Here is a 6799-nt window from a genome sequence, read left to right on the forward strand (position 1 = left end):
GGTGCACCTGCGCAGCTCTCACGATGGTCGTGGCTTATTTTCAGGTGTATGAGGAAGTCAGGTGCAAGTCATAAGACTTAGCTGCAGTCCCGGGCGCCATCTTGGGACTGCTGCCACACCTGATCCTCACACATAAAAAGCAACGTTAAAATAAATACCTAAAACTCCAAATCCCTTTTAAAATCTTCCTTAGACCCAGCTTGTCACCCACAAACTCCTTTATTCTGCCACTAATGGTGATTCTGTCTCCTTCCCCTCTTGTTCGCACTCCTGCTCATCTTAGGCCAGAGGTCCCCTGGCCTGGGGTGGGGGAAGGATTATTCTCTCTGATGACTTCAAGTTAGAAGAGAGAACTCTCTTCTATCCCCTTACAATATCTTGGGAAGCTATCACAAGGATACTACCATAACATGAATGAAAGCTAACTTTTAGGGGCTTACTTTGTGCCAGGCATCATGAGGTGCACACATTTTACAGAGGCGAGCACTCGAGCATAGGAAGGTTGTCTAACCCAACCGAGATCCTTTCTAGATAATAGTCAAGCTTCAAATTTCATGTTCTTAATCAAAACTCTCATTTCTTCTCACCTTTTGTTACTGCACTTCTCACCAGCTATCCATTCATCCATCTATCCATCCATTGACTGATATTTTAATTGTGCATCTGGGTTTTTTTCTCCATAAATGGCATATGCCTTCGTGTGATACTGAAATATAAAGAGATTTTCCTCCCTACTCAGCACTCAATTGAGAATTCTGGGACCAAACTTTCTGATCTTTCCTTCTTTCATCCTCTACTGTCTGTTAACATGGGGATGATTTTCTCCTTCAACAGAGAATACTAGACTAAATTACAGAGCAGGCTAAGAAATTGCTACCCTCAGCTCCCTTCTTTGCCTGTTTTCTCTAAAATAGGTTCTTTCTGTTGGTTATAAAAATATAAGGCAGAACCCACCACTGCCTTGATATCACGTGGGGCAATGTATCATCAGCTTTGAGCTCTGCTGGAACAGACCTGGTGGCCGGGATCCACTGGCAAGCCTTGTGAGAAGATGGGGCTACTGGAAACTCCAGTGCATGCAGCAGAATTCCCAGGAGAACTCCCAGGAGAACACTGAGGAGTACTTGATCATTTCCTGGGAATCAGGAGGTAAGGCCCTGTGTCTCTGTCTTCATTATTTATCACTCTAACACATTTGTCCATATTTCCTGTGTTTTGGTGCCCACAAAGGCTCTACTTCTATGTGCTAACTGCTTCACTGGTAAACTAGCTAATTATACCCTCTATTGGGTGTTAGCCTCATATCCTGGACACCCTTTCAAAGGCTCGTGTTCTCTGTAGGAAATATGGGACCAATTCAGACAGGTCAGAAATAGTGGCTGTGCAAATATCTCATGTAATTTACACATCTGAAACAATCGTTTCTTCAATATGAACAATATTTGGTCAAGGCATACTATCTGCAGAAGGGATGGGAAAACATCTCAAATATTTGACTTTCATGGCTCACTGTTGTTTTTAAAACATCTTAATTCTTATTAAGCTAAATGGCACAGGGATGTGGTTACAACATTGTTGTGCAGGCCTTCTAAGGAAAACAAAACAAACAATGCATGGTTTATACTGATGTTATGGAGTCATTGAGATGTGACCTTTAACACTAAGCTAATGTTGGCACTGAGCAACATCCTGACCAAAAAAAAACCAAGACTCTAAACTGGAATCACTTGGATATTTAAAAGAATCTTGATGCCCATTCTTATGTAGAAGGCTAACTAACTCAAATCTCTAGAGTGGGTCCCAGACATGATTACATTTTTAGGTCTCTAAGGATTTCAACATGGCACTAACCTCAGGAATGGTCACTAGTTTTGAACACTTGGCCTTCGTTTGCAACTGCTTCGGTAGGCCCTCTATTCCAATCTTTGTCAGATGTGTAGGGCTGGGGAAGGTCTTCACTTGCCTGAAACAAACCCTCCGCCAGACCAGCACAATTGCACCCTCCTATTGCCTCTCAGTTATTGAAACTAGGTAGATAGAGTTGCCACTCAGGTGAAGGTTAAGGTTACCACACAGCAGAACACTGAAAGCAGGAGAGTCGAGGCACAGAGAACAGAGAGACCTCAGTTCACATTCAGTGGTATGTCATCGCCATTGGCCCTGCTCCAAAAATGTCAGATGCTAGATTCACCAATCTGATACACTGTCAACTGATGCTCAAATGAAAACACCCCTGTTACACAGGGGGCATGAACAGGGCATCTGAAATGCCAGGCGTGTTGTTCCTGGAGCTGGGTGCTCGTTACATGGTACAGCCACTTTCTGAAGTATGTCCACCCGCACATTAGGAAGGATATGCTTGTCCGCATGTTTTACTAAAATTTTTTTCTTTTATTTTGTGTACGTATGTTTTGCCTGCATGTTTGTCTGTGCACCACACACATATAATGCCCGTGGAGGGGGCACTACATATCCTCATATTACACTGTCTCTTGAAATAAACACATTCATCATTTTATATGGAAAGTACACAAAGGGGCAAGTTGGACCTCAGGCATTTGCTAGTATTTGTTGGCTTGTAGCCAATAAGCAGAACATAGTAAAAATAATCTTGCTGAGCTATATCATAAGCCACACAGCATTCACCTACTTATAATATATGACTTGCTCTTTTTTTAGTATCTTCATAGAGTTGAGCAACCCATCACCACAATCTAATTTTAGAACATATTTATCACTCCAAAGAGAATCTGTTGTGTTCATTATTGAGAAACCCATCACCACAATCCAATTTTAGAACATATTTATCACTCCAAAGAGAATCCGTTGTGTTCATTATTACTCACCTCATTCTCTCAACTCTCTACCTCCTGATGACCACTAATTTACTCTCTGTCCCTGTCTAATCTGGACATTCATTTTAAAAATATTTGACAATTTCATACATATTCATAACAGATTATAATTTATTCACTCCCCATCTCCCACTGAGATCCTCTCCAAGAACTTTCCCTCCTACTTTGATATCTTGGTGATCTGCTGAGTTTAATTATGGTTGCTCACATGAGCATGAGTGAGAGAGTATTGACTGGAACATGGGATCCCCAGCCTGCAGTTGATAGATCTACAACACAACTCCTACACCTAGGGCTCAAGGAATATTTGCAGAACAGGTGAAAGATATAAGAGACAGAAATGTGCTGGAGGATCCACTAATTGCTTATCCAGTATCAAACAGGCAGCCCTGAAAACATAAACTTACAAACAATGGTGAATGGACTCAGCAGGATGCATTTATATATTTATGCATATATGCATGCATATAATCAACAATAATTTTTTTAAAAAAACCATGAATTTGAACAGGAGTGGGAAGGATATGGGAGGTAGGAGGGGAAAGGAGAAATGGTGTTAATTACATATTTGTTTTTTTAAAGTAAGTTGTGGGGCTGGAGAGATGGCTCAGCAGTTAAGAGCACTGACTGCTCTTCCAGAGGTCATGAGTTAAAATCCCAGCAACCACATGGTGGCTCACAACCATCTGTAATGAGATCTGATGCCCTCTTCTAGTGTGTCTGAAGACAACTACAGTGTAGTTATATAATAATAATAATGATGATGATGGTGATGATGATGATAGCAATGTGTATTCTTCCAAAGGACCCAAGTTCAAACCCCATCATCCACATGATGGCTCACACACAACCTGTTTGTACCTCCAGTTCCAAGGGATCTGACCCCTTCTTCTGACCTTTAAAGGGACCATGTATACATTGATATACAGACTTTCATGCAAAAAAACCCCACCACCCATACACATAGAAATAAATCTAAAAAAAAAAGTGAGCCTATGAAGCAATTTTTAAAAAGAAGAAAGAAAACAACACACTCTCCCCTACCAACCATTAACTGCCAGTTGTTCCACAGGGAGGGTTCTGGCCTCAGGAGCCTGCCCCCCCTTACCCTTCCATGACAGAATATTCGTGGGTCTTGAGTTTTTCCCTTAACATAAGGTTTTGAAAGCCATCCACACTGGAGCATATATTAATATCAAACAATATATGCTTGTGTGCATGCAGAACATTTTGCTTATCCATTCACCGGTTAATGGACTTTTGTATTGCTTCCATTTGGGGGCCATTATAAATAATGCTAGCATCAACATTCACGTGTGAATTTTTGTACAGATGCCTGCTTTTGTGCATCTTTGGTATATACCTAAGAGTGTAACTGCTGGATCATGTAATAACTATGGTTAACCCTTTGAGGAAAGGCCTCACTGTTTTCCAAAGTACCTGCACTACTTTTACATCCACTCTCCTTGAGTGGATGAGAGCTCCGCTTTTCCACATCTTCATCAGTACATGCTACTCTTTGTATTTTTAGTATAGTTACTCTAATTGATGTGAAATGTCTCGTTGTGGATTTCATTTTGAAATTTCTCTTTTCTATACATTTTATTTATTGTCTATATTTAAGGTACACAACAATATGTTGCTTTCTAAGTGGTTATGACACAATTTAATTTGAGCTGTTCTTTGACGCATATGGTATTTCTTTTTTAACTTCTTTTTATTGGTTTTAATTGGAGGGAGAAGATGTGCACAGAAGTGTGGGTACCCACAGAAACCAGAGGTGTATGATCTCCTGGAGCTAGAATTACCGCTAGTTGTGAGCCATGTGATGTGGATGCAGGAACTGAACTTGAGTGTTTTGAAGGAGCAGTGTGCTGGCTAGTTTTATGTCAACTAAACACAAGCTAGAGTCACAGAGATGAAGGAGCCTCAATTGAGAAAATGCTTCCATGATGTCTGGCTGTAAGACATTTTCTTAGTTAGTGATCAATGGGGTAGGATCTAGCCCACTGTGGGTGGTGTCATCCCTGGGATGGTGGTCCTGGGTTCTATAAGAAAGTAGGCTGAGCAAACCAGAGGGAGCAAGCCAGAAAATAGCACCCCTCCATGGCCTCTGTACCATCCTGCCTTCAGTTTTCTGCCCTATTTGAGTTCCTGTTCTGATTTCCTTCAATAACAGACAGTGATGTGGAAATGTAAGGCTAAAGTGTTCCTAGAAACCTTAGTGTCTAAAGACATCTCCCAAAGAAATCCTCATTTGAAAAAAAATTGATGGGGCAAAAATAACCAAACAACACCAATAACAACAACAACAACAAAACATTAGATTTCTCCTTTGATAATGCAATAAATGTTGTATTTTTTCTCCTTCTTCTAGGCCATTCTTGATCTACTACAATTAAAACAATGGCAATATGCCCTTCCCCAAAGCAATGATGGCTGCATGACACTTCCTGTTCACAGGCCTCAACAAAGGTATTAAGTGATCAAAAACATAAAGAAATCAGGGCACACTTTTTCCTGCCTCGTCGACATAGCAAGTTCATTCAAGACATGATCTGAGACGTGGTAGCTTTCCCACACATAGACAGTGCCCATGAAGCTATGTAAGATTGTTAAGTACAAGCGGGTTCTTAAATACAAGAGAAAAGGGGAAAGAGGTAATCAGCATCCTGGCGACCACCAGGCAAATAGCTAGCCAGGACCAGGTCCTCTCTTAATAAGCCCTTGCCAAAACTAAAAAGACAGGAAGAAAAATGTACAATGGCCATCTATTCCAATCTGAAAAAATATTTTTTTCAAGAATTTAAAATTATTCTAGTATCTATTGGGAATATAGCTATATCACAGCCAAGGTACAGACTTTATACACTGGGTAATAGTACAGCATTTATAAATGATTGTACATAGGACTAAGAATGTAGCCATCTTGTGGGTTTTTTGTTTTGCTTTTGTTTGTTTGTTTTAGGGTTTTTTTTTTTTATTGTTGTTTTCGTTAACTTGACCCAAGCTAGAGTTATCTAAGAAGAAGGAACCAAAATTGAGAAAATACCCCCAAAATCCCTAAGATTGGCCTGTGGGCAAACCTGTGGGGCATTTTCTTAATTAGTGATTAATGCATGCAGGTAGTCCAGGGAAATGTAAGAAAGAAAGCTAAGAAAGCCAGTAAGCATCGCTCCTCCATGGTCTCTGTGTCAGTTCCTACCTCTAGGCTCCTGCCTTGAGATCCTGCCCTGACTTCCTTGGATGCTGATCTGTAAGATGTAAGATGAAATTACCCTTGCCTTCCCAAGTTGCTTTTGGTCATGGTGTTTTATCACAGCACTAGAGTAGCTTAGTGATAGATCAGCTTCCTAGCACATCCAAACCTTTGGGTTCCATCCACAGAACCATACAAATCATACCAAGTGTGCATAAAATGGGAGATGTACTAATGAAGGTATACAAGCAAAAAATAAACAAAACAAAATTAAAAAACAGTTCATTCCTATAAGCAGTAGGAAGAGTCCCCCCTTCAAAGACTAGTCCCCCTCCAAAGACTAGTACATTCTTTTTTTATTAAATATTTTCTTCATTTACATTTCAAATGCTATCCCCTTTCCTAGAGTTTCCTCTCTGAAAATCCCCTATCCCCTCCCCCACCCTGCTCCCCTACCCACCCACTCCCACTTCTTGGCCCTGGCATTCCTCTATACTGGGGCATAGAATCTTTGAAAGACCAAGGGGCCTCTCTTCCCAGTGATGGCCGACGATGCCATCCTCTGCTACATATGCAGCTAGAGACACAAGCTCTGGGGGTATTGGTTAGTTCATATTGTTGATCCTCCTATAGGGTTGCAGATCCCTTTAGTTCCTTGGGTACTTTCTCTAGCTCCTCCATTGGGGGCCCTGTGTTCCATCCAATAGATGACTGTGAGCATCCACTTCTGTATTTGCCAGGCACT

Source organism: Mus caroli, chromosome X (assembly GCF_900094665.2).
Source record: "Mus caroli chromosome X, CAROLI_EIJ_v1.1, whole genome shotgun sequence".
Taxonomy (NCBI): domain Eukaryota; kingdom Metazoa; phylum Chordata; class Mammalia; order Rodentia; family Muridae; genus Mus; species Mus caroli.